Raw genomic sequence first — 28000 nt, forward strand, 5'->3', positions numbered from 1 at the left:
CTCTAGTTTTCCTAAAGGAAATTTTGTTAAATCTACACTTTCAGTGTAGAATGCAGATCTGTACTATGGTTAATAAATGACTACTCTAGCCTCATACTGTATGGAAAGGCACAGGTTATCAGAGTAAATTCTGAATGCATTGGACAGTCTGTACTAATTTAAACAAAATTGAATTTACAAAGACCACTCATTTCCCTTAAGTTTTGTAATAACAGAAAAAGAGGACAGGCTTGAAGTTATTTACAAGTGGGTTTTTTTTGTTTGTTTGTTTTGTTTGTTTTTAAAGGCTTACTTATGAAATTGCCAAAGCAGATCTAGTTTCACAACTTTGAGGTTCATGAGACTTTTCTGATCCAGGAACATAAAAACATTCTTAAGTAATAGCCAAATTGAATAAACATTAAGATGACAAAAATGGAAACATGTTTTGTACTTTACCACTTCTTAGGTTTTGGAGCTTTTTAGTAACTTCTTCTAATTTTTAAGTGTATAAATTTATTTAAAAGCTTAGAAATACACTATTTTAGCTAAAGTAAAAAAAAATTAGTGAGATATGACAAAAACAGGCAATATCTGTTTTTAAGTAATTATTAAAATGCTCACTGTAGAATGTATTTATTAAATTTATCTACAAATGCTGATAGCACATTTAGTGAAATATAGTTTGAAGTACTGTTTTGTTTTTAACCTATTAACATATTATTAACAGCTTATTATAATGCTTGTTCTGAATCAAAGTAAGATAAATATTCCTTAAATACTGCTGTTTTCTGAGTGTTTGTGGTATAGTAACATCACTTGCAGTAGCAGGAGAGAGATGGGGGTAGGAGTTCAGGTGTTAGGTCGCGCTAAATAAAGCTATGTGCAGAAATGGGCATTTCCTAAGATGTGGATTGTGAAGGGAGATGTGGAGTTTTGCATGCTGTGCGCGTGTGTTGTGTTTTCAGCACCTGTGCTCTGAATTCAAGAAGCCCTTTCCAACTTTCTTCCTTTAGCCATCGTAAAAGGCCCTGGATAGTCGTAGTGTTTAGGTTCTCTGCTTGATGCAGAAAGGTGATGCCAGGCTGTTGAAAAACAGAAAGAAACCTCAGTCTATCCTTCTATAACCTGCTGGGGTTTAGCTGGCTGCCACACATCAGGGGACTGAGCAAAGGCCACCCAGATCTGGAGGCATTTTGCCTTTGACACAGAAGTTGGTCGTGCTGGTGTTCTTGGTTCCTGTCATCAATCTTTAATCTGTGCAGCTGTCTAAACTGTCGTCTGCACTAAGAATTTGTGTATGTAATACCTGCTCAGTATGCAGTGTTCCAGAGCTTTGCTCTGAAGATTGTAGGAGACCCATCACAGAGTATTGATGAATGAAAGAGCACAAGAGGAATGATTGGGAGTTTCTAAATCAGAAAGCCTCATTGGAAGCATTAATAGGTTATCAACATTTTATTGACTGCAAATATCATGGGAAGGGGAAGGAGCTGCTCTAGTTCATAAAATTTGGTCACTGGGGAGACTCACCAGGCTTTTATTCCCCATAACATAGTGAGGCTATAATGATTCCTGTTGGCTTACCTGAGGAAATGTTGTGTACTTCTTATAAGTACTTTTAGGGTTAATTTTGACAGTTGTCATATCTGAATGTTTTATTCCTTATCTGGGTGTGGAACAGTATGCACAGTATAGAATAGGGGAAAAAATTGTAAGGCATTTTATGTTTTAGGATGGTTTTTGTTTGTTTTGTTTGTTTTAAATGGTGCTGGCTAGATTTTTAGAAAATGATCCTTGAAACAAACGATTTTGAACTGAATGTGGAACTGTAAATAATTAAGAAAATTTAGACTAAGTGTTAAATATATATGTTGGAGAAGCAGATAGTATTTGAAGGGGGGTGGGAGGGGAATCATTTTGTTTTGTCAGTGAACGTAAGTGAGCTGCCAATGGTCCACAGGACTGCATGTGCCATAATTGCCAAGTAGTTGGCTTGACTGACAATGACTTCTTCCAAATACTGTTTTTGCTTTGAAAAGTGTATTTTAGCACCCGCATTCTTAAGATTTTGAATAAAATAATGCAAATGTTGGATTTGCTGTAGACTTTTGGTTTTCCAGCTGGTTTTGGGTCTACATGCAGCTATAGGGCTCATGCCCAATAAATACTAGCTCAGTGTCAGTTGCTTGAGCTATTGTATTACTGCACTGTAAAGAAATTTTGTGACAATGTAAGTGGACACAAGCCATATTGGATTTGCCAGGAGCTTCACAAACTACAGACAGACTCTAATACAATTATCTACAGTATTATTTTTTTCTGTCACTTGAACATCTAAAAAGCATTAAGATTCAGCAATGCTTAAATGCAAAGGAAAATATTGATTATGATTTGGAAGCCTGCTATGAGCTATAGATTACAGCTATATATTTTCATCTTTTGTTTAAAAAAAAATAAATCTTTTTATCTCTTTTGCTTAAAAAGGCTGTGTTGTTCAAGCTGTTTGGGTACATAAGGTGAGCCCCTTGGTTTTCTGTTAAAATAGTAGCTTTGGAAAACACATTAATGGCAAGAGCTCACTTTGACATTTTCTTCCTCTTCTGTAAGTAATATTTTGGAAATAATTGGAAGAATATGTAGAAGGAGATGGTCAGATTCTGGAATAACTTTTCATGTTGAAGACTTTCTTGGCATTGGCCATCAGTTAACTCTGGGATTGAAACTGTGAATTTGAATTCTTTCCTTGTTTGCATTGTTAAGGTGTGTTCTGAAAATTGCTACTGCTGCTAATCAATTTTCCCGTAAAGAAAGCAAGGAAAACATAATCTGATGATATCTATTATCAGATGAATGTTTCAGGTTTTTAAAACCTTTATTCGAGTTTTGGTCTGGTCAACAGTGACATTTGACTGCTTTGTTACTATCTGTTGGTGCCCACTCACCAAACTTGTCTGTTTCTTTGACTTAGCGTGCTGATCCATCTTGTTGCTCATCTATCTTTCTCCAGATTCTTCCTCAGAAATGTTACCTCCTTTGCTTTCAGAAAATCATGCAGTTGTTTTTATTCCATGTAATAGATAGATAGAATTGCATTTTCTGTTTACAAAACAGAAAAGCAAAGAATGCAGTCTCTTTCTGTGGGAGTGTTTTTTTTTTTTTTTCCCGTTCTCAGCCAATGGTCTTGTGCATGGTGTTCTGAAATACTAATTTTCTCTTGGCAATAATTAAGAGTGACTTGACTCGGTCCTGTACTCTTGACAATATAAAGATGACTTTCCAGGTCATCTTTCTTTTCCAGTTGGACATAGCACAAGATTTACCTTCAGCGTACATAGAAGTGGAAGTATCAGCAAATGGAAGTATGGCACTATAGAGACAGATGATGCTAGTTTACTAGCAGCCAACATCTTATATAACCATTTTGTAACTTGCTGGTTTTGAGACATTTTCGGCTGGCAGTCTCTCAGCCTTCTGCATCAGGACAAAAAAAAAGTCTACTTCAGGGGGTTTCATTTCAGAATAATAATCTCCATCTCTGTCACCTCCATGTGAGGCTACAGGGTAGCCTGGTCTTGAGGCTGCACTTGACCGCTGCTGCGAAACCCCAGTTTAAGAAGTAGGCAGCTGCCTGTCTGCAGAGAGGGCATAGATGGCAAGAACATGCTCGGGCAGTTCTTCAACAGCTGCGTTGGCTTCCTTTTGGCTTCTGGGTGTAATTCAAGGTTTTGGCCTTGATTGCTTTTAAGCCATAACATGACTTGAGCTCCGGCTGAGAGGCTGCCTGCCTTTTTTGATCCAACATAGCAATTAATGTCAACTGGGATACTTGACCTAGATCATCCTAGTTTTTAATGTCAAGTAGCCATTGGCAGGAAGTTCTTCGAGAAGGACTTCTGACTGTGGAATGTGTTCCCAACCTGGTCTGATGGAGTCAGTTTGCTGGGAGGGCTCGGTGCCAGGCATATCTGATTTCTATGCCTGTGAAGATGAGAATTGTTCGGTGCTTGTCCTGTTTTCCTTTGCCCCTGAAGAAAGACAGGTTCATATTGGTTTATGATGGCTAAACTAATATTTTTCCACTTGAGCCATGTAGGAAGACATGTGAAGCATATTTTAGAGAAAAAAAGCAGCATACTTGGGTGTGGACATAAAAGGGCTGCTTTTGGTGAATTTTATTGAATGTTTTGCATGGAAAGGAAATCAAAAGATGCTTCCTCACAGAGAGCAATTTGAAAGTGTGGTAGGTCAAATTCAGATACACAGCTTTTCTTCAGTTTTGTGGAAGATGCTACAGTTCAGTGCCAGTCACAGAAAGGTTCCTTCCTGCTAGGGAAGGAGATTTGTCAAACCATCACCAAGTTCTTTAAGTTTACAGTACCCCACTGAGACGTATAGCTGCATAGACTGTAGTAGTCCCACCTTGCCCCCATGAGAAGGTGTTTGATGCTTTTTAATAGCCTTGCAATTTCCAAAGCAGTTGGTCAGTTTACAGAAGACAAATGTTCAGGAACAAAAGTAATTTTGAGAAGGACTGGTTTTATCTGGTGTGTTGTATAACAGCTGCTTGGCAGTCCCAAGCACAGATACAGGCTGGGTGGAGAATGGGTTGAGAGCAGCCCTGAAGAGAAGGACCTGCTGGTTTTGGTTGATGAGAAGTTCAACATGAGCTGGCACTGTGCTCTTGCAGCCCAGAAAACCAACCTTATCCTGGGCTGCATCAAAAGCAGCATGGCCAGCAGGCCAAAGGAAGTGACTCTCCCCTTCTGCTCTGCTCTCCTGAGAGCAGTTCAAGGAGCTGGGACCAACTTCTACATCATGCCACATTTTGTCAGATGAGAGATTGTATATTTCTCCAGGTTGATAGAATTCAGTTTGCATGTTTGCTTTGGACTTGACAGGAAAGCTTTGAACACCTCCATTAAAAAAAAAAAAAAAAAAAAAACTTTTCCAGTCAGCCTGTTTTCTAGAGAATTTCTGGAACAGTGTTGTGGAGAAGAAAGGGAAGGAATGAAAGATTAGAAATGCAGGGGAACAAACAAATCTGGAAAATATTAGGAAATAGAGAAGTAAAATTAGAGCACTTGAGAATATTCATAATTTTAGTTTGTGATGATTCAAAAAAAATGAAGGTGCTATAAGAAAAATTAAGAGGTAACATGATCAAATTGATCAGTTGGCTCGATCTAAAATCCACTGAAAATTCACTGGTTTCAGCAGATTTTAATGGTGCTTCCTTTTATTCGCTTTTTTTTTTTTTAAAGAAAAAAGGCTTAAGGGAAGTCTTAAGAAATTGAAAAATAAAAGGAAATAGACTAGAAGAAAATATATAGGTCACACCAAAAGGGAAAGGTCTCTGCTAAGTTTTTTTGGTTCTCTTTTGAAGACTGGTAATGAAGAGGGGAAGTTTCTATGCTAATGCGAAGAGTTACTACCCAGAGTGGGGCAATGTTTGTGGTGTCTGAGAGGAAAAAATGAAGGAGTAAGTGCAAGCTGTTGAATGTTTTGAAATAAACATAGTAATTCATGTCATGTAAATAAAAGCAGTTATGTGAAGGACTGGTGTTACCCAGTAGCAGGCATTCACTGTATTTAGTGGGAAGCTGTGAGAACTTGCACAATCGGTGTTTTGTTGCTGATTCTTAAATGGAGATGGTTATGATGGAGCTAGGACATAGCTTGGGATTTATCTCACCTGTTTTACAGATAGATGCCTACTCCCTGAATGGAGGGAGGGTAGGGGAGAAGACCCTGTACACATTTGGTATGCAGGAACCCTGTAGAACAGGCAGTGGGTGCCTAGGGGGTGTGTATTGTTTGACCTCCTTTAGGCACATGCTGTAGGATGAGCTCAATAGCAGAGCCTAGCTCTTTCCTGGGCAGTAAAGGAGGCTAACATGACCTGTTCAGGTACTGACACCTACACTATAAACATATTCATTTGGTCAAGTGAATTCTGGCTTGGATTCCACATCTAAGAATGGAAAGACAAGGGTGCTCTGTTATTACAGCTTGTGGTTAACTGTCAAATGCTAGCTGAGTAAAGACTTGACACCTTTTCTAAATGGAGGTTGACATCCTGAGGCCTACAGAGATCTGCCCAGGTAGGGCTAACAATGCATGCTGAAGTACTGCAAGGGCAGCTGGGGCAGCAGAAGCAAGTGTGTTCTGCTGCTTTCCTCTTGAGTTGGCAGAGTACCAGTGGTGGATTTTACTACAAGACTGGGTTCTGCAGAATCACTGGCAAGAAGTGAGTACACGTATTGTATGCCCAGCTCTGGAGCAAGAAACATCTTCAAAGAGCTGGAAGTAGCAGCCTGTTGAATTCCCCTGGTCTAACAGGGATTGATTTGTAGGTGGGTGTGCATAAATGCAACAAGTGGTCAAACTGTAAGCTCCATGGGGACGTGCTTACTACAGAGTAGGGTGTATTTGCTAGTGACAGGCTTGGTATTTACGGTAAATCACCTGGCACGTTTGGTGGAGCATGGAAAGTAAATGACCTATTTAAGCTGCTTTCTGTGTGAAAATGTAGTGGAGTACTATATTGTTAAATAGGGCCACATAAAACACAGGACTTCACATTTTGTTGATGCTAGAAACAGTAATTTGACTCCAGTTTTGGATGATAAGTAATATGCAGATGTTACTCTTCTATCGCTTGTTACTATTGAATCCATACAATGCTACTCTTATAGCTTCAGGGCTTTGAGATTATTAAGCTGCTGAACACTTAAATACATATATCTTTCTTTTACTCGCAAACTTATTTTTTCTGGGTACACAATATAATGGATGTCTCTTTGACTTTTTAAAAAATCAAAAAGTGTTTAGTATTCTGTTTCTCTGAAATGCATTCAAGTTAAAATTTTCAGGAAACTTCAGCAGAGAAATAAAATCAAAACATTTGTTTTCATTCTGGTTATATTAAAATTTAAAGCACTGGGGTAATCCTTTAAGAAAAAGGAGGGCATCAGTTTTAGTGTTATGACTGTTATGAATGTTTTTATTAAAGTATGTTTTAAATGATAGCCTTGTTTGCAATAAAAATGAAGAGTTTCATACATAAACAGATCATTCTTAATTATTACACCTGTTTTCTTACAGAGTGCTCATTGTCTGTGTAGGCTCATTTTATAATGTATGCGTCTGGTAATGAAAATAATAATTAAATTCTTTCACAATGAAACTGTGACTGGGGGGAGGGTGGAGACTGGGAAAGCTCAAGTAATACTAGTAGCCAGATGCATATGCAGTAAAGCTGACTCTTCACCTAATGTATTTTAAAGCCTAAAGTTACATTTTAAATCGGTGGTTCTCATTTTCTAATTGGCGCTCCATGTGTGGAAACACCACTACTTTGTGTTTCTTTGCCCTGCCTCCCTCCTGCCATTGCTCCCCCCCTGCGATGTCTCTTCCCCCACACTCAGGTTTGCATTCTGATCTTCCTTCAGCCAGTAAAGAATTGCTTTTGTCCTGGAGCTGAGAGCAACCCAGGCACCAACCTGAGGTTTGTTGAAGATGCTGCTGCTGAGGAGCCTGGGGAGCTCTGTGGCTCTGTTACTCCAGAAAGCGCACAGGGTGGTGAGCCATGCTCTGTGACAAAACCCTAATGAAGTCTCTCAGTCCTGGGAAAGACAAGGGTGTAATCTAGGGTCAACTAGCAAAAACATACTGGTATGGATAAAGGTCTAGCTATTTAGGTGAGTGCATACATGATGATTGAAATGTAGGAAACAATGCAACTGTTGTCTTGCAGCATGGCTGAAAAAGTATTTGGATTAAAGCTGACTTACTTTTTTTATTTCTTAATCTCCCTGTTCTTCATTTTGCCCTTGCTTGTGTTCTTACTTATTTGGGATTGTGTACTTCTTTTTTTTTTTGGGGGGGGGGGGATATGCTTTTTTCTGAATCCTTGTTTTTTCTCCAAATCTGTTACTTTTTTTTTCCTCTGTTGGTGCTATTTGACCTAGCAGTAATCATGAAGATTGTCTTCTTTCCTGGATATCCTTTTCATCTCTTTCAAGGCATATTCAGACAGGTCTTCTGTTGAGTTCTGCCTTGAAGTTAATAGGAGCAGCATCAAACGTTTTGAGAGCTCAGGACAAACTTCTGACACTGCCCAAGCTCAGTATAGCCCATGAAATCTGTGTTCATGCTCTCTTGCAGGCACAGATTAAAGCTGAAATAGTTTCATGGCCTTGGACTGATTGGAGATCTTGTAATCTTGTGTAACTGATGGGAGGAAAGGGATGTGGGACAGCTGGCTGGCTATAGGAGACCTGGCTGGGCATGTGGGTTTCAGTTTAGGGGATAAAGGCAACTATGGTACTGGGAAGTGTCCTTTTCAGGAGGCCTTTCAGTCATGTTTGAATCCTTGTGTGGCTTGCGTCCATTTATAAGATGTGATTTTTGGGAGGGCCAGTCTGATCCACACTTGGTGTGGATCACACTTCGTTGGTGTGGAGTCAGATTTTTCTTTTCGAGATTAATTGTTGTTTTGTTTTAATAAAATGTATGTACAACCTACTTTATTACAAAAACAAATGGTGTACAATATTAAAGACTTAAAAAATGTGCTGAAAAGATGGCACATAAGGTTAAGATTTCCCTTCCATGAAGAAAAAAAAAACAAAGTAGCTGTTTTTGAAGCTGCTGCTCTGTTATTAATTTGGAAACTAATTTTGGTCTTTCGTGAACTCATTTAAACTTTTGGTTTCAGTCACCACCTGTTATAGCTTATTCTACTACCTCTAGCATTAAATACTTCTGCCAGACTTACCTGTTTACTTGCATTTTCCGTCAGTCGCTTTATCTAACTCTGAAAACCTCTTAAATCATCTCGGAGTATCCTCTTTCCTCATGAGAAAAAAGACCCTGGATCCTTGAACCTCTTTGTTGTAAATTTCTAAGGTTGTGTATCACTTTTTTGGGTTTCGTTGACATTTGTATCCTTCTTTAGATCAAAAATGAGAACCAACAATTTTTCTTTGGCTTGCCCTGGAAAAGAAATCTGTCGGATACAGCTGTTCAACTTAAGGGAAAGAGTATAATTTAAATAATCCGAACTAATCTTCTTCCAGAGTATATATATTTTTTGAAACTTATTCAAAAATAAATAAATAAAAAAAATCTGTTGTAGTTTGAAAAGTGAAGATGGACTTGACAAAATCCGAGTTTCATTGGAGGGTTTGCGCCTATGTTTGTCCATGGCATAAGTTTTGCTCTGTGAGATAGAACTCAGCTGAAAACTGTAACTTTGCAGTTTGATTTCTGCTTTTGTCTTTGGCCATCACACCAGAACACCATGCTCAGCTGGGCAGGAGGGTGCTGTGGACGGGTGGCCTGACACCCTACTAGACCCACGTCACTTCCCTCTCCAGGTAGCAACGTTCCTTCTCAAGGGGGCAACAGTGCACAACTTACTCTCTGTCATAGATATCATAGAAAAAAAAAAAAGGAACATTCAGGCCAGCAGCATCCCTATTAGAAATAAATAGTTTTTTCTCTTTTTGGCACGTGAAGCCATCATATATCCATCAAGCTACATAGTGGCAAGAACTCTTTTCTGCAATGAGTAATGTCTTGAGTGTAAGTAGAAGAATCACTAAGTGAGAAGGCCACATTGAATTAAACCTTTGTGGATGTAAACAAAAAGTATTGAATCGCATTTGCTTTAAATATTTAGGTATGATTTACTGTGGAACTTTGCTTAATGCATGTGTGTTGGAGTATGATCCAATGAACTTGCTTCATCTCCAAACTTGAAATGGTGGTTACCAGTGTGGGATGATGCACAGACATTTAAGATCTAAATCATTCCTTTTACTCAGTTTTCTTTATTTTTTTATTTGCAACAGTAACGTAACTTGCTGATTTTGTCTATAAGGAAGATATTCTACTATAAATATGCAGGTAGGCTAGAACTGTGGTATGTAACATCTGAGTGAAGGGGAAAAGCCGTCTTTGGGGATGGTATCAAGTTCAGCAGGTTGTAAACCTTCAAACCTTACTTGTTAGAATTCTCTGTTTTTAAGAGTGTGGAAATGGTTCCTCCCATGCCCTTTTTTGCAACAAATTAAGGAGGGAGAGAGCAGGAACAGAGAACAAGATATGAGAGTGTAAAGGCTGTGTGCAGTTGATAAAGGAGAAGAGTTCACCCACTTCTACCGTGTAATGATAGACCCAGGAACTGGTTTCAAATACATGTCTAGGTTTGTACTGTGTTTTTAGTGAACCCATACAGACCCTGTTACTCAAACTGAAACACAAACTACTCTGATAGAAGAGCTCAATTGTATAAGGACAGAAGAAAACTAATCAGAGTTTTTGGCCACTTTATGCAGGTTTTTCTTGTGGGACTTGACAGTATGGCATGTATAATGCCTGTAACCTAATCAGCATTTCTGTGCTGGTGAATGACATTGTGTGACATTTGTGTCATGTTAGTGGTTGCAAGGAAGTAAGACTTTAAAAGTTGCTCACATCTAATGTTAAACAGGAAATAAATCTGCAAGCAAGGAAGCAACAGAGGAAAGTTGTTTTCTTGATGGGTGGATTAAAGGATTTAGTATGTATTCTTAACTATTATGAAAGACTAGTAAATCCTGTTTGCATGTGGGTTGGTAAATTTTTATGAGTAATTAGTCAAGTTAATTTGAGTATCCTTTTTTTTTCCCACATCACTGATACTCAGGTTTTTACCATGAATTATATTTTTGCAGGATGTCTGATACAGTTCATTCTCAAGGAAATGCATTGGACAAACATTTTAAATAACAGAATACCATCCAAGTGCCTTTGTTCTGAAAGCACATATTAATGAGCCTTCATTGTGCTTGAAATTGTGCCTTTTCAATTGTGCTCCTTAATTTCACTGCCTACCTAAGGAATGGGAAGATCTCTGTATTTCCTGTGATGTTTGCTTGTGGGTGTTTTTCTTCCTTGTGGATCTAGGTCATTAATTTGAATGTCTTGAATTCATGGACTAAATCTTGCAAGTTTTGTTCATCCCTTCATTCCCCCCTTGTAAGTAACTAGTGTTGAAGCCAGTGGACTGGTTGATTGTGGATAGATTTCTTTTGCTTAGGTTTGGTCACTGCTGGTTCTTGTACTTATTGATCTATATGCTTGTTGTAATGTTTAGTAAAACGGAGAATAAAATTCTGTAGACAAAATCATTTTTCTGTATTTTTAATTTTGAAACCTCCCAATGACTAGAAGATACATGACTGTTATTAGAAATTTTAGCCCTAATATTTCAGAATATTTGGTGTTTGTTTTTTACAGGGCAAAAATAATGTAGTGCTGTCACTTGTGTCTATGACAAAGAAAAATCTGCTAAAAGAGCTTACAATGGCCCAATTTAAATAGTCTGAACTGTGCTAAAAACAGTTCTACAGTATCCATTTTTTTTCCTTTTCTCATTTTGGAAGAATCAAAGATAAATGTCTTGCACATTAAGGAGATGAGCTATAATAAAACATATATGGATAATATGGCAGCAGTCCAAGAACATTAGTATGCACACCCTGATGTAGTTGTGGTGGCAGCTAGCAGTCACTCTTGAGCAAATGTTACTCAGTCAGCACAGAGAGCCCTCCTTGGTGAGCTGTACCTGTTTTGAGAGGAACCCCTCCACCATCCTCACTCCTGCCATGTGAGGCATTTATTGCCTGGATCGATGTGAAGCTTGTTGATTTGAAGAATTAAAGTCCAGCCGCTCTAGGGAGCAAAACTTGTTATGGAGTGTCTGGGCCACAGATGATAATGTCCACAGCTGTGTTTATAACTGCCTAAGGACTGAGCATGTGTATGTTTTAACATGGGTTTTTTTGGGAAATGCGATCACCCTGATGTAGGACTGGCCATGCTAATAGATACGCCTGTAAATGTATGTGAACTTTGCTCCATGTGACAGCTATGTGAGCACCAGCACTACTGCATGGTAACCTATACCTTTTTTTTTTTTTTTTCAATAGAGTGGAGGCTGCCAGGTTCTCATGAAGCACAGCAATGAGACGGCAATTCCTCTAACCCTTGTCTGCTTTCTTCCCATATCTAATTAGCCATATGGGAAGAAGACAGTAAGGGATGTCTGCAGGCCAGGCAGATTTTTCCAGTGGATTGGATGTGGTCTGCAAGTTGCAATTTGAGATTTCCAATTTGGATTACAAAATATAACTTTAGGTTTTATGAGTTTCTTGTACCCAGCTTGCTTTGAAACACATGCATATTTGTGATACCTGTTATAATCAAAGATCAGATTGTTTTTCTGTTCCTCAGAGGAAAAAGGCTTTTGGAAGATCTTAATTTCTTTTCCATGATTATCTGCTTACTCCATTTGCTTAGGGGAGGAGTAGTCTTTACTGCTTCCCTGCATTATTACATATTTCTTGCAAGTGTTCAGGCTTTTACTTTATTATCCTTTGGAGGCTCTTTCACAGAGAAATGAACCTTGATGTCAGGTGGCAGTGTCATGAATATTCCAGAGCCAAATTGCTTCTGCTCTGGAAAACCTCATAGGAAGAGAATCAAGAGAAGGAAATTTTCCATGAGGTTCTTGTCACAGACGTGTCTTGTGGGTAATGCCTGGAATCCAGGGAGTCTAGCCACAATGTAGAGCCCTCTGTGCAGGTGCCCTCTATGCAAAGATATTTTTTGGCGGTCTTAGGCTTTGGGGGCAGGGGTGGTGGTTTACTGTAACATTCAGTTTTACTCTTGTGAGCACACAAATTGGGTCCTTTATTTTTTTGCAACGGTCATGCTTTGTTTAACACTTGTTACTACTAATACCCAATGCATTGCAAGGAGGAAAGCTGTAGAGTTTTCTGTCAGTTCTCACCCATCCTGTGGCTGATCTGTTAACCATTGTAAGTTGAAACAACCTGTAAGATGACATTTGATATTTATACAACTATTTTGTAAAGGAGATAAGCTACATTTAGAGTAGTGACCAAAATATGCTACCTCCTTTGTCCTTGTGAATATTAGTTTTCAGCTTGTTTTCCCAATATTGCATCACTGCATCATCTGCTCATCCATGATTTCTCAATAGTAGTTTGTGTACAGCAGGGAAGATGAAATAAGGGTACAATACTTTTCCATTTTTATGGACTTCATTTAGATTTCTAGTAGCTCAAACCGTTTTTGCAATGTTAATGCAAGATTGGAAAGCTGAAAAAATTAATTCAAGGTTGTTTTTTGTTTGAGGAAAATAATTGTTCTCACAGTATTTTCATTTAGTGAATTTGTTTTTTATGTAGCCCCATGCCTCCTGAAGAATGTGCCTCACGTCTGTTTGGCATGCAGGTGTATTGTTAGTCATCCACAAATGAATATAATTGAGAAGTGACAAAGGCCTTGTAAACGTTTTGAAAATATTGGGTGCATTTAAAAAATAAAAATAAAAATAAAAAAACTTTAGAAAGCATCATAGTTCTGATTACGTAATTGAGTCAGCCTGGAGGGGAGGGATTTGTAGATTTGTATCACTGTCAAAATATTAAAAGTTAGGGAAACTTGAATGGACTGTTTCTCATGGCAAAAAAAAAATGGAGTTACATTTTGTGGCATGCACTGAATGCTTAAATGCATCTTCTGAAATGCGTAAGAATTTGTGTTCCATATTTTCCTAAACTAGTAGTTTCACAAGATCTGTAGTTTCAAATTTTGTCATAAGTATGAAGCTATTGTTCATTTTTATTGAGGCAATGTATTTGGCTTTAGGGATTATCTTTACTGTAAGACAATTGAGGGGACTCATTTCTAAAGGGATCTGTCTAGCCTTTCTCAGAAAGGAAGAAGATCCATAAGCATTTGAACATTAGGAAACAAAAAAGAAAAAAAAATCTAACATGTTTCAGGCTTAGATTTGTGCAGTGAAGTAGGAGTCCCTGATTGAGTGTAAGGCAAAGCACTGGGAATCTAAATTAAGAATTCCGTAAAGTTTAAAAAACAAAACAAAAAAATAGCAAGAGAATGCATGTTAGATGTATTTCTGACACTCTTGCTAGCAGGAGAACAGAAGAGGTTTGGGTCACTGTCTGACCTAGGAATTTGTATCACTGAAGATAAAAACGAAGCGTGTTTGAGAGAAGGAAATGCAATTGGCAAGTGAATACTCAAACTCAATAACCAGGAACCACTGCTGACTCATGTTGGCTTCAGCTATTTTGCTGGACACCTGGCAACAGTATTACAGTGTGATCATTGCTGGAACTGTACAAGTATGATTCATTCTTCTGTTGGGCTTTTCTGGTTGTCAGCTTCTTACTCTCTTTTCTTAAAATAACCTGGACTACCAGTAAAAGTATGCATGTCTACCACACATGCACATACATGGAAATACAGTGTATTGTATACAAAAGATTGTTGCCTGCCAGACACATCCGGTTCTGACTTTTTGTAACTTGCTGTGTTTTCCATAATCAGTATGCTGCTTTTTACTTGGTAATGATATCTCAGATTTCCAAAGATAATAGAGTTTTAAATGAGAATATTTGAAGGTGAGCATTGGCAGTGTGATGTTTAAGTGATAATAGAGACCAATGTTTCTACTTGAAAAACAAAACATTTTTATACCCCATGTTTCTGATACTACTTTAGCTGTCAGGTGCTGACAAAATATTAATGATGGCTAATACATAATACAATAAAAAAAAGGCAAAATAAGTGCTAGTATTTCCCCTCTCAGTCCCACATCCTTAAGTATAAGATGGAAAAGTGATAGAGAAGCCTGAAGAGATCAGTTGGAGTGGTAAAAGAAAAAGGTTGGGGACCAGGGAATCTTTCTTAACTGCTTATGATATAGACAAACTAATGGATATTTGCAAATTGTGAATTATCATTGAATGGAAGTAGCTTTCTCCCCTCTACTTCCCATGCTTTTAAGTGGAAATTTAGAAAAGGTTGTATCTGGCAGAGTAGGGAGAGGAACTCGAGGACCTGATTCTCTACTGGATGCCTTCAAAGACTAAGGGTGGGAGGTGTAGCTTAGACTTTGAGATTGCTGGAGTTGAGCCTGATTTTGTATCGTGGTTATACCTTCTAGATATGGGTGGCTGCAGAGACTGAAGACTAAATTAAAACCTATGGTTAATACGGGTAGCCAAGTAGAATTATTAACAGACAAATTGATTAAGGCAACTTTAAAAGATGTTTTTCACCATTTAAAGATGTTTCTAGACATCACTTTGCTCTTAAATGCACTTAAGAAAAAAAAATCTTTGGTCTGCAGACAGCCAAAAAGCTGTGTTTGTGAATGTTAAAAATGACCTTGAGCAGAAGAACTCAAAGGTTTTTGGTGGTTTTGTACTGAATAAAATGAACTGGCACAGCAATGTGAAAAAGCTGCATGAAGTTTCATGGCCCTGATTTAACAAAATACACTTAAACACAGATATAGTCACTATTCTGTGAATGCGCATGCAATTCCTGATCAGTACACAAGTTAAATACTAGAATAAACCAAACTCATGAGTGTGTGTAATGTGAACTGTTGCTCATATTCTTAGATGGGTATCTGAGATGTCTGAAGCAGGAAATGAACCCTCCCCCCGCCAAATGAACAGTGTTATCTCTGCAAGTAGTCAGCCTTGCTTTTTTTTTGAGATGCAGCCTGTGGAGAGGTGTCCCCAGACCCAGAATTGGAAGACAGTGCTTTTGGAAAAACACCTGCAGAAGATTTGTTGCCATGAATGCTCAAGTCATTGGGAGAACTGAATTAAAGCACTGGTTTTGCTAGCAAGGGGCAGAGCAGAGGGAAAACTTAAAGATGACTTGTAAAGGAAATTGCCTGGGTGTTAAATGAGACCTTGGTAGAATAAGGCTATATCCTTTCTAAGTGTAAACATTGATAATCTGTTAAGACCTTTTTTTTTCTTTCCCTGTGGATTTGGAAAGAATTGCAACTTTTGTTTCCTTCAATCTACAATATTCAGTACGTATCCTCCTTAGCTACTGCTTAAGTGTAACAGTTGTACTAGTATGCAAAAGAAAGTTAATATAGCTAACGTATTCTTATACTAGAAAAAAATATTCGTTCTATTAAGTATGTTTGAAACTAATACACTAATTATAAGGCTTCTCTACTTTCACTTCTTTACATGTTTTCCATGACTTCAGTTAAGATGGGTAGAACTTAAGTAGATGCACCTAGCACTTCATAATTGTGTTCATGTGCATTTTCACGTGCACTCAGTTTTTCTTTAACTGTTCTAAGATTTGTCTATATTATTTCTGTACTGAGTTTGTATCTGGTGATGTTTCCATTTTCATGACAGCGCACCTATTTTTACTGTGTTAGTACTACTTAATAGTACTAGCACTATAAAGACTAATTTATCAAAATTCCTCTTTATTCGGGTTACTTAAAATAAGTAGCCCCACTTACCTGATTTGCACTTTAAAAAAAATTGTCACTGTTTTTACACCACAGCTCACAAAGAAAATTAGAATCATAATTTACAACTTCTGTCTCTAGAAGACTCTCATGTGCAGTGCTAGACCTTGGGCTACTTCTGATATTGCTAGGAACACAGGTCATAACGTTGTGTGCCATGGCCACAGGACAATTTTACAACTGTTACTTGTTAATACTGGTACCAATGAAGCATATCTGTGTTTGCTTGCAAGAGATTTTTTTTAATCAATAGCGTCTCTGTGTTAGCAGATACGGTTTTATTAAATTAGGCGGTCCAGGTGCGAAAAGAACAGATTATATTAAACTCTGCCATCTTTGTTTTCTTTTTAACTTACTTTATTTGCTGCATTGAGCTACAGTGTGTATAAAATAACTGCCCTATGCTTAAAGTATAGCCAGAATCAGCATTTAGAAAATGGTACAATTAAGGCTGCATGGACAACCTGTACTTGGACTGGTTGTAACGTGCTGGTCTTGTCCATTACTGGGTTTGCGTGCGTTTGTGTAAGCATGTCTGTGTAAGGCGCCAAGTGGATAGTGTTACTTCTGAGAACAGTGTGCCTTGGTGCAGTTGCTGGCCATGAGAAATTGTAGTCCCAAAGACCATATTTATCAGAAGGTTAGAAATGAATACTGTCCACCTTCATAGATGGTATGATGCCGTGATGGCTGTATTCTTTGCGTATGGGCATACAGATTGCTGCTGTAACTTCTGGGTTGTGGTTAGATGCTGTGTAAACCACTGCCTTCTGTGTGAAGTTCTTAAGGTGGTCTGAGTTGGAAAGTGTTTGCTGGAATGTTGTAGCCCTGGAAGAAAGCTGGTGATTTGTATTTGGGGGCTTTGGCAGGGCCACACAATGTGTCCCATGCTTGGCAGTAACTACTACCTGGCTTGAAAGCTTTCATTGCACCTTTTAATCGCCCTGTTCAGCTGGAACATTGCAACGTGAGTTCTTTGTTTTTGTTTTGGGAGTTTTCACAATTCCTGATGTTTGGAGAACCTGTAATATATTTTTGTTTTGCTGCATGTTTGGAGAAAAAATTAAGAAACCACTGATGTTTCATGTTCAGTTGTGCATACCATGAAAGTACTTCTCAGTATTTTCTGCTAGACTGACGTGTAATATAAACTACTTAAGTTGGGTCTCACCTAATCCCTTTTCCTGGTAACTCTGGCGTAAACTAGAAAGTTTTCTAGGAAACACAGTGTAGGACCCATTACTTCAAAAAAAGTGTGTAATAGGCCAACAGACAAAACTTTTTTTAAACCACAATTGGCTGCCTGTCTGGTGTTTTGTTATTCAAGGGACACAAAAAGAACACATTTGTGCAGAACAATCAATGAACCACATGCATGGATCTGATCAATCTCCGTTTGCCAGAGTCCCAAAATGGATGAGAAGACATTCTTGGTTGTGTGCCATTCCCATATGGCTGCGAACCAGAGCCGGTCTGGGACCTTCCTGGGAGGCAAACCTTGAGAGCATTCTGAATAATGGCAGAGGTTATTCTGACATCCAGGCGCTGCAGGAACACCGTGGCCCTCTGTCCAAGCATAATAAACACGTTAGAAGCCTTGGCGAGTCTGTGGGAAGGCCTATGTGTATTGTACAAGTTCCTCCTCTACCAATATAAAAGGTGCTCTCACTAGTGTTACTTGAAATCTAGCACGTAACATTGTTAGTTGTTTAACAAGGAGGATATTTTGTGAGAAAAGCCACGACTCTTGGGAATGACGAAGTGAGTCTGTTTTAGTGGTAGGTGGAGGATAGTGTCATAACAGTTGTGACATAACTGCCAAAGCTGTGTCCTTCTTCAGTAAACTTAAATGTGTTTTGCTCTTGTCTGGGAGGGAGTACATAGTACTTTAAAGACCCTCTATACAAAACCAGACTGACTTAAGCCGTTAATGTTCAACCAGAAAAGAATTAGAACACCCTCTGCTGGTGTGAATGGCTCTGTTTTCCTCTTCTCCACAAGGACTTGTATGGCGTATATCCTAGAAATAGTAAAAGATGGTTCTCAAGTGTGATAACTTATCTTGATTAAGCTGAGATTATTTTACCCCATTTGTATTTTTTGCATGCAGAAATTTGATAGTTTGAATAATACCACCACTAAAACAGACATGAAGATAAGGTGGTGATGGTCTTTCTTTACTTTTGTACGTGGGAATCCGTATTATTTCCTCAGTAGGAGTACAAAAAGTTGTTATTCATTGGGAAATTCTTTCGTTCTGAAATTGGAGGTTGTGTGTGCAAGTATGCTTCTGAAGAAAGTGGCTATGTCTTAAATATGTTGATAGTTGCGTTTGCATGATGCTGCCACATCCATTGGGTAAATCTGTGGTTTCATAGAGTAACCATGTGCGCCTTGGGCCTTTCCTACTGGTTATCTCTGTGCATTCACTCAAGTTTTTAGAAAACCTCTGTGTCACTTGTCAGATGATGAGCAGTCAAGAGCAGAGAGGCTGGCTGTCTTTATTTCAGTTCCCCAGTACGTGCGCTCATGCTCTGAAACTCCTGGTAGGCCTGTTGCATGTTAATATCCTCTTCTCTCCTTCCTTCCCGACTCGGGATGACTGAGAAGGAAATAACAGGGTCAGATGAGGAGTGGACGCTTCTTAATTTCTCCTCATAAAGCATGTCTGGTGCATGCCAAAGCAGTCCTTCTCATGTTCTTGACCCTCCTCCTCTTACGTGCCTCGCCAGACTCACAACCTGTTGAGATGGGTGCTGCCTGGTCACTGAGGAAACCCTTGGCCCCCAGCAGGTACAGACAGGGGTCCTGGGGCCCTGAGGAGCTGAGCATCCCTCTGTCCACCTGTGTCACTGGGAGCAGCCTGAGCCAGGGTACGGCACCGCAGTGCTCCCGGACTGCACAGCCGCGTGGGGAAGGGCACTGTGCTGGGGGAGGAGAGGGATGGCGATTGCTATGCAGGGAGCCTGCTCTGTATTAATAACAGCACCCTTTCCAGTAAATGGTTGCTTACATAATTTTGTTACGAAAGAATGCTGCAGGTTGAACCGTGTTCATCTCTGCTGCTTATGAAAGTGTCCCTTCAGCGCGCCTGCGATACGCTGCCTGCTGCAGGAGAAGGGTTAAGAGCAGACAACATCCTGTCAAAGACCTTGTTTTTAATTTTGCCTCTCACACGGGCACAGATCCGGCTAAGAGCAGCCCAGATTAGTTCGGAAAACCTTTGAAGAGATTTAAGATGTCCTTCAGCCAGTTTGAAGGTTTTTGTCTTGCAAATCCAGTACAAGGGCGCCTGCAGGCATCTCGACCCTTGCTGTGCTGCTGATGCAGCTCAAGGTCATGCTAACCCGCCCTGTGACATTCAACAACAGCAAAAAAATTATGCAGTGAAACTGCTTCAGCATTCAGCCAACCAACAACTTCCTCAGCTCCTCACTAAAGGAAGAAGTGTGTATTTTTTTTTCTTTTTTTTTTTTTGGCTTCGCAGATTTTTGCTGCAGGAAATAATCCAGGATTTCTGGTGTGTGTGATGACAAGGTCATTTCTTAATTAGAACACATGTAAAGAACAAAGCTAAATGGCTTCAAAACAGCTTTGTAGTTGATGGAGAGGATTTAAATTATTTAAAGAGATAGTCACCCAAGTATGATGGAAACTGAATTCTAAACACATTAACTCTTTCAGTACGCTGCAGTTTCCATATGCTACTCAAAAGAAAATGTCAAACTTGATGAGCAATATTGCAACTGCTGTTAAATGAACATTTTTACATCCATTTATAGTTGGGACTGTATTATGCATTTTCTTATCTGAGTTATGAAAGCTAGGTATTTATTTATTTACAGTGAAATATTCTGTGCTGGCTAGAGATCAAGAGATAGCCATAGGAAATTGCTTCCAAGACACGAGTGACTTAATTTCTACCATATTTCATATTTTAGTGAATGTATTATCATAAATGTGTGTGTGTGTGAATTACAGTGCAAGCATGCACATATTGTTTCAGAAGTGCTGCGGGAAGAAATTTGGACTATTATAAAGGCGGATTTGAGATAAAGGAATGGAGCTTGAAAGGAGAGAATTGGCAATATAAATGGCAACTTCACTTAGTTTTAAAGTACTGTGAGCTGTCTGGAAAACCTAATTGTAGGAGGGATCTCGGAATCTGAATTGTGTTCCCCAGGTTTGTCTGTGTGTCTTGAAGCACTGAAGTGCAGAGGCATTGGTTCAACAGTCTGAGACGTGGTTTGGGGTGGCTGTGTGTGTGACCTGTCCATCCTTTTAATCCGGTCTCCTATATTTCCTCCCCCGATCTGATTTTTGGGCTTCCTGTGCTGTGAATTCCCTGTGACCGAACAGGTGCCCACACCTCCGCGGTCACCTCATGCGTGCGGAACCCCGTGAGCCACCGTCCAGCTTGCCCGGGTAGCGCTGCTGCTCCCGCTGGCAGCACATCCCGATGGCACCTGCTGTGCTGGCAGCCTCCGGAGGGGAAGTGCGACCTGCCCTGCTCTGCTCTGCCCTGCCCTGCCCTGTTGTGCTCTGCAGAACCTGGCTTTTGTCACTAGCGCACAGCAACAGCAGCAGAGGCACTGGGTAGGGGCTCTGCTAGCCAACTTAGAAGACGGGCTGTGCGTGCGCTCAGAGATGCCACTGCATGGTGCATCGGGGAATTGAAACGTGGAGGAATAAGTCTTCCTTCTGCAGTCAGAAGTTAAGCACTGAAATCTCCCAGCCGAGTGTTTCATGTGTAAATGACATAGATTATACTGAGAATGTATGAAAATCTCTTGTTGTTTTTTCTGTTTATGGTTTTTAGGCTTTCTATTTTTTTTTTCCTGGGTGAATCTTGTTCAGCTGGAACAGGAGGTGCAGCAAATGTCAAATGTCAGGCTGAAATGGAGTATGCTTACTACAGACAGATTGTGCTGGCTCCCAGAACCTCCTTGTGAGAAAGGAGGAAACTGCATTTGCCAGGACAGGGAGGAAAGAGCAGGCACTACAACTTCTTTCCCCTTTAGGCTGCTTTTCTTCCCTTCCCTGCGCTGTCTGTCTCAGATGAGGCTTGTGAGGAGAAAAGGGTGGAGGAAAACAGGTTCCACACAAGAAAAATGGATAGGACAAAGCGGATCTGCTGTGCGAAATTTGTATGCTCTTGCCCTTGCCTGGGGTGTGCTGTGCCCTTAATATTATGGAAGACCTAAGCTCACCTGCTAGTAATTCCTAATTTACTGTCCTAATTCATCGATTTGTTATCACTAATTGTACTTCATTTACTTCTGTGTAGTTTCCAGTACCTAAAGGGTTGAAAGGTTGCTGTAATTGGCACCCGCAGCTGCTCTTTCTTTTGACAGGGGATAATTTTGCAGCCTATGCTTTGTGTGACAGCTGCCTAATTGGGCATTCTCCCCTTGTAGCAAGCCTGCCTCCTCCAGCCTCCCTGCTGACAAATGGTGGTGGATTATAGATGAGGACATGCTGACCCATTCGACCTTGCTGAGACAGCGGGGAGGGGCCTCCTGCTACTTGAGGGAAGCTTTGGGTCATTTAAAGGACAAGGTCATGAGCCAGGTGGGGAAATGACATGATATCACATGACAATAGCCTGGTGACACGGTCAGCATGTCAAGGGCAAACTCATCAGTATTGATTATGCTGCTTTTTTATGGTGTCTCCATGAAGCCACTGATATTTCAAAACTATTTTGCTAATTTATTCTAGGTGAAGTGCCAAATGCTATTTTCAGGGTTATTTTTAGTAGTATTTGTACAGTTTTTTCTTCTAAGTACAGATCACATACAAAAGCAGCGTTATTAAAACCCTGTCAATAATAATTTACAGGGTTTGTCTTGATGGTTTTGGCAAAATGTACATCTGCAAGGACTATGAGGAAAATACCAGGAAGGGTGAAAATCCCTGCTTTTAAATTTCAGTATTTCACTTTTCTTTCCTACTTGAAAGGCACGCCTATGAACCTTTATGAAAACGTGTATCCGCATACGTATGGCTGACTCAAATGTGGGGAAACTCTTTAAATAAAAAGAGCCAAAGAGAAAAGTTAAATATAAATCGTGTGTTTAAAGAAAAACTCTTCCATTAGCTCAGGGGTGATACAGTGAAGATAGTCCTGCCTATTTTAAGTAGCAATACAGTATCCAGCTATGCCAGCCAATAAAAACCTGCTAAGTGGGTTTTAGAAAATATGTTGTGAATACAAGTGACAATATTTTGAGAGCATCTCCATGTTGCATTTCTATGCTAATAAACTTCAAGGTAAACGAACAGCTTGTTTGACATTTGCTATGTTAGACAATAATAAAATGCTTTCTTCTGGAGTAATTAGACTTGATAGATTGATTATGCAGAGAGGTAGATAAAAACAGTCAAAAAGAAAACTCTCTTGAAGCAAGTTACTACCCATTTCTGAACGCTAATTGGATCACTCAGCTGTAGCCTCTGCCTAGCAGTCTTTGTTGCACACGCACCCACACGTGTGCACAAACACACAGGCACGTCCAGACACACGCAGCAGAAGCAGAGTTTCTGAAACAGCCTGTTAAGTACAGAGGGGAGTGTTCACCTCAGCATGCAGTTCGCGTTTCTGTGAAATCTGATTTGGTGTTGGATGCTGTTGTGTCTGAATCTCGTCAGTTCACCAGGATGTAATTTTACTCCCCTGAGGTAAAAAGCCGTCAGTGGTAAAGTGTGATAAATTAGTTCACTCAAGTAGACGTGTGTGTGTGTGCGTGTGTGTGCGTGTGTTTAATTCTGACCTTGCCGTGCATGTGTTTAGCTACTCTCGGTGCCTGTGTCAAGCTTGGTGGAGGTTTAATCCTGTGCCCTTGTACACGTATGCTTGATTAGTAGTTGTGGTTATCTCAGCAGAAGACATTCTGCCCTCCTCCTTGTATTGGTCGGGACCCGGGCATTGGGGAGTCAAGTCGAAGGAGAAAGAAAAGATTTTTGCATTAGTATTCTATGAAAGCCTTACTGTCTGCAGAACAAATTGATTGCTACAGTGTACCTGTGCTTGGCACCACTGCTGTGAAAGAAAGGTATGGTTGTAATCTGTTTTATTGTATTACATATTGTGACACTCCAGGAATGTTTAACATTCAGCTCTTCTGTGGCACATGCTAGAAGTCTAAGTAAAGAAAAATACGTGAATGAATGAAAAGTATGTGAGCCTGTCATATCTGCAGCTTTGTTTACTACAGTGAACTAAGTAGCCCCTGCTAATGAGACAAATATGTTGCGTATGCCAATGGCAACATAAGGAGATAGGTAACAGAATTCTCTATGTTATATTCAGTTTCTCACATCTGTGTCAGTGGTTGCTACGTACTTATACAGATAAAATTCCGGTCAATATTGTAAGTGTGATTTTTTTTGAGCTTTTAGTAAGATGATAAATGGGAGATACTTATATTTGAACATTGATGTGTTTGTCTCTTTAAATGAAAATGTCTTTTTTTCCCAGTTTTTGATCTGCTGCACTGGTCTTGCATGGAGGGGTATGTGAGGGAATGTGTAAAGGTAGGGAAATCTTAGACATGCTATTAACGATAAACAGGACAAGAACAAAGCTGAGAAGTCTTTACAGTATTTCAGCCTTCAGTCCTTCTTCCTCCAACCATGTAAATACACACCCATTTTTTAGAGAGAAAGCTAGCGCTCTTCATTTTCTCAACTCTGTTGCAGACTTTACACAGTTGATTCTCTGGTTTTATAGATGCTCTGCTGATCTCGGTTGTGTGTTTGTGAAGTATGAAGTGCTCCTTTAATAAGATTCAGGCTGTTTCACAGAGAGCTGTGAGTAGTGCTTCATTCTTGGCATCCCTGAAGTTGTGTTTGTGATTATTTGGATGTTAGCTTGTGGTCATTCCAAAACATCTGAAGTGTCTGCTCTTGTCATGTAGACATTTCCAACTAATTAAGTTTAGGACAGGTGGCAGACTTGTCCTAGACATTTAAATCTGGATGCAAACCTGATCGAATAACTTGAAGAGGAAATGAAAATCCACCTTTCCAAGTGTGTTATCATTATACATGAGCCACAGATGTATCTGAAATCTTCTCTCTGCACATTGTCTGGGCAGGTGACAAGTAAATGGCTTGCTTTAAGGAAATGAAGGATTTAGGAAGCAATGTATGCTGAAGAGCAGTCATGCACTATAATAGTTACTTCCGTCATACGGCCTTGCAGACTTATGATTAACACTTTATAGGTGTGCGGTATATTTATGAGTGTAAGCTCGAGCTTACATTTTACACCTTGTGAAGGGTATGAATACAATCTTATGCATGTAAGTTGTTTACCATCTAGATAGCTAGTTTACCATCCTCTGATAGCTAAGAAAATTTCTGAAAACCCCAGATGCTGTGTTGTGATTGTTTGTACTCAAATGATGACTAATTTCATTAAAACGAATTAATCAAAACTTACTTAAAGCAAATGTTTTGTTAGTGAGCTTTTCTTCTCTCCTGGAATTCTTTTGGAAAATTGTATAAACACATGTTGTAACATTTAGGGAAAAAAAAAAAGTCGATTTAAAAAAAAAAAGTTGCACAATTTACAGAGCAGTTCACAAGATAAAAGGAATTGGCCATATTTAACAAGGTATTGAAAGTTAATTGCAGTGCTAACGCAGAAACGGTTAAATTGCATCTTAAATTCTGTATTGATATTTGTAGACTTTAACTGGTTAGTGGAAGGTTCTGAGCTCTAAAGAAGATGCTAAATAAATACAAGGCAATACTGCATTTCAATGCAATTAACTTTTGTTCATAAATAATTCAACCTGTGACTTTAAATAAATGATTAGAGGAAAGGAAAATGACATGCGATTAAATCCAAGTCCTTGAAAACATTTTAACAGTCAGGATTGCTCTGACTGCTTTAAGACTTCTTGTAACTCTTTTTTTTGTAGTAGTAGTAAATCCAGTTTTGGGAGTTGTGGTTTTACTCCCTCCCCCCCCCCCCCCCAGTCATTAGTGTATCAACAGAGATACGAGGTAGGCTCCTGAGCTCACAGTTAAGAGGAAAGATGTGCGTGCTTTTGGTATCTTAGTTTTGCTAGTGCCATGGAATATGTCAGCATGGATAGCATGTGATTTTTCTGGGTTTGTTCTTTTAAATGGAAAGTAGAAGGCTGTCTGCAGAATTAAAACTTGTACTGCCAGCTTTACTGAATCAGCATGCCTGAAAACACTAAAATCTGCACGATGGTTTCTGACTAAAACTTGTACTGGAGTGGACTGTTCTATTAGAAAGAACATATAAAATGTTTGAAAAACAGTCTTACTTACAATGGAGGCAGGCAGTTGATTCCACCATTGGTTAACTGTGTAGCAAAGTCTTTCCTCTGGAGGTATTTAATCAAGTATTAAGCTGGAGTTGATGCTTGAACACATCATCAAGTTGGGCAGATTTTAGAAGAGAATTCTAGTTTAGTCGCTTTTTGAAAGGTAGTTGTGCTCTCCTTGAGGCTGTGAAATGCCTGTCCCCCATTGCCACCCCCTGTCCTTCTGTTATCATGCTTTAGCACGGTAAAGAAAAGGAAGTTGAGGTGTTGCATAACTTTTCTAAGTAAACAGATTTTGTGTGCAGATATTGAAGGTAGTCTTAACTCAGTAAGTGCTGTAGCTACCAGATTCCTCTTAATGCTAAAAGCAGTTGTGTAATTAATGGCCTTGTGTACTGAACTGAGACTGCTGCTAAACCTCCTAAGGGAATTATTTTGTCTATCATGTTGGTTAACTTTCCCTGAAAATTAAGTGTTGCTGATACTCCGTCATGGTGATGGGGGAGGATTTTTCAAGGCCTGATGAAATAAACTCCAGCATTGTTTTTCCTGACTACTGGACAGAGCATCCGCAGCAGCAGAATCAGTTTGAATGATTGAAGTGTAACCATTAATAAAAGCATGATCAGGGTTACTTGCAGGGGCAAGTGTGGTAAGATAAGGAAGTGCAAAACTGCACTTAAAAAAAAAAAGTGTTTTTTTAAGATGTTCTCGTTGTATAGTCATAGACAGAATTGAGACTTGTTTCTGGCAGTAGCATGAATGCCCTGTTGCTATCATGGTAAATGATTTAGAACAGGCAAGATTAATAATCCTCTTCTTTGTTAAATCTATTCTATTGAAGCCATTTGGAAACCTTGGAGCTTATTAAAAGTTCCAACCATCTTTTTTCTTTTCTAACTTTTTTTTATGGATCTTTGCTTCTATAACATCAACCTTAGGTGGCACTGCCTATTAGCAGTTAGGGTTTGAAATACCGCTACTCCTCCCAAACTTGCATTTTTTGCGAAGCTGATGGCAGTTAGTTGATGTATTTTCTCACCCTCTGGGAAAGGGTTAAGTATGGCAGGTATCTGCAAGTTCTACAAATGAATAACCACAGTAACTAAGTTTTTTAGTAGGCTTGGTCAATTTGGAAACTTCTGATTTGAATACAACTCTAAGATCAATTTAAAATGTTTGTCCTTTGAAACCAGTCTTGCCAGCTCCAAAGCTGGAATTTGAGCTTCTAAGAACTCAAAAGGAAACATGTTCATGTTTATTTTTGAGAGGTGAATATACTTCCTATCCTTTTGGCTCTGTTTAAATGGGAGGCAAACACATTTCTGCAGGCTTAGTTCTAGTTACTGATGCAACATTCACAGGATCATCTCGGTCAAACATGGCAGAATTCAGGGTTCCAGGACCTGGACACCACTGAGCAGTTCAGCAGCTCTCAGAAAAGCCACCTATGTGAATTCACTTTTGCTCCTTCAGCTTCACTCACCTTTCCTTTGTAGCTCCGCTTTGAGCATGGACTACTTGAGTTCTGTTTATCCATTTGTGTATGTGTGGATGAATTCACAAACTGTGTCTAATCCATCCCAGCAATCCAAAGCTGAATGTATTGCAGCTGAATTAGACCACTAAAAAGCAGACTTTGACGGCTTTCTAAAGCAAGGAAATAAAAATGGATCTATTCTGAAAGGAAGTGCTTAAGTATGTATATACACATCTATACATACTTTTTATCCAGAAGCAAGGACCTTTCAAAATGGACTTCATTGTTCTTGGGTAGGAAAGAGGCTGAAAGTGGACAGTGGATGAGAAGATCCACTGCTGCAAAACTCTCTGCTGTGCAGTGGTCCTTCCAGCTCCAATAAACTCAATAGGCTCTGGCCAGCTCATTAGGACTGTTTCAGCATGGCAGATCAGCTAGAAAGAGTAAAAAAATAAATAAAATGGTGAAATGCGTGTTATTTGTAAGGTATTCTGTTTTTTACAAAAACAGAATAACACTTTTCTTGCAATTTTAATAGTGCCCAATAGCCTCCAACATGGCTTAGCCGCATACAGTGCACATGATCGGGGTCTGGGTGAACAACAATGGAGAGAAATTACTATGATCAGTGTGCAATGAGCAGCAGCAATCTAATATTGGATACTTAGGTGTCAGATTGAAATAGGTCTTTGGTAGCTGAAATACTTCATCATTTTTATTATTATTATTATTTGTTTGTGTTTTTTTTATGATCTCACTACATGTATAAATAACATGGAATTGAATTTCTTTAGTTCACGAAAGTCTTTAAATAGCTTGAGATTTTCTTCTTTT

At 39.3% G+C, this 28000-nt stretch overlaps 1 protein-coding gene and 1 long non-coding RNA gene across 32 annotated transcripts in view; one reads left to right on the forward strand and one right to left on the reverse strand.

Annotated features, from left to right (window-relative positions):
• NRIP1 (nuclear receptor interacting protein 1) overlaps positions 1–28000 on the forward strand; it is a 109695-nt gene that overhangs the window by 53647 nt on the left and 28048 nt on the right. Inside the window, exon 1 of one of the 31 annotated variants that reach the window (XM_083836306.1) lies at positions 18975–23436. The exons of the other annotated variants lie outside the window; for them this stretch is intronic. The gene's annotated coding sequence lies outside the window, so the exon portion shown is untranslated. Of the gene's footprint in view, positions 1–18974; positions 23437–28000 lie in introns of those variants that run through there. 31 annotated transcript variants of the gene reach the window in all.
• LOC310899800 lies at positions 7849–27998 on the reverse strand. Its single transcript, XR_014584674.1, has 2 exons — positions 25691–27998; positions 7849–18983 (listed from the first exon to the last, which is right to left on the reverse strand). It is a non-coding gene; the product is annotated as an uncharacterized lncRNA (long non-coding RNA).

Source organism: Anser anser, assembly GCF_964211835.1.
Source record: "Anser anser genome assembly, chromosome: 1".
In the NCBI taxonomy this organism is placed as follows: Eukaryota; Metazoa; Chordata; class Aves; order Anseriformes; family Anatidae; genus Anser; species Anser anser.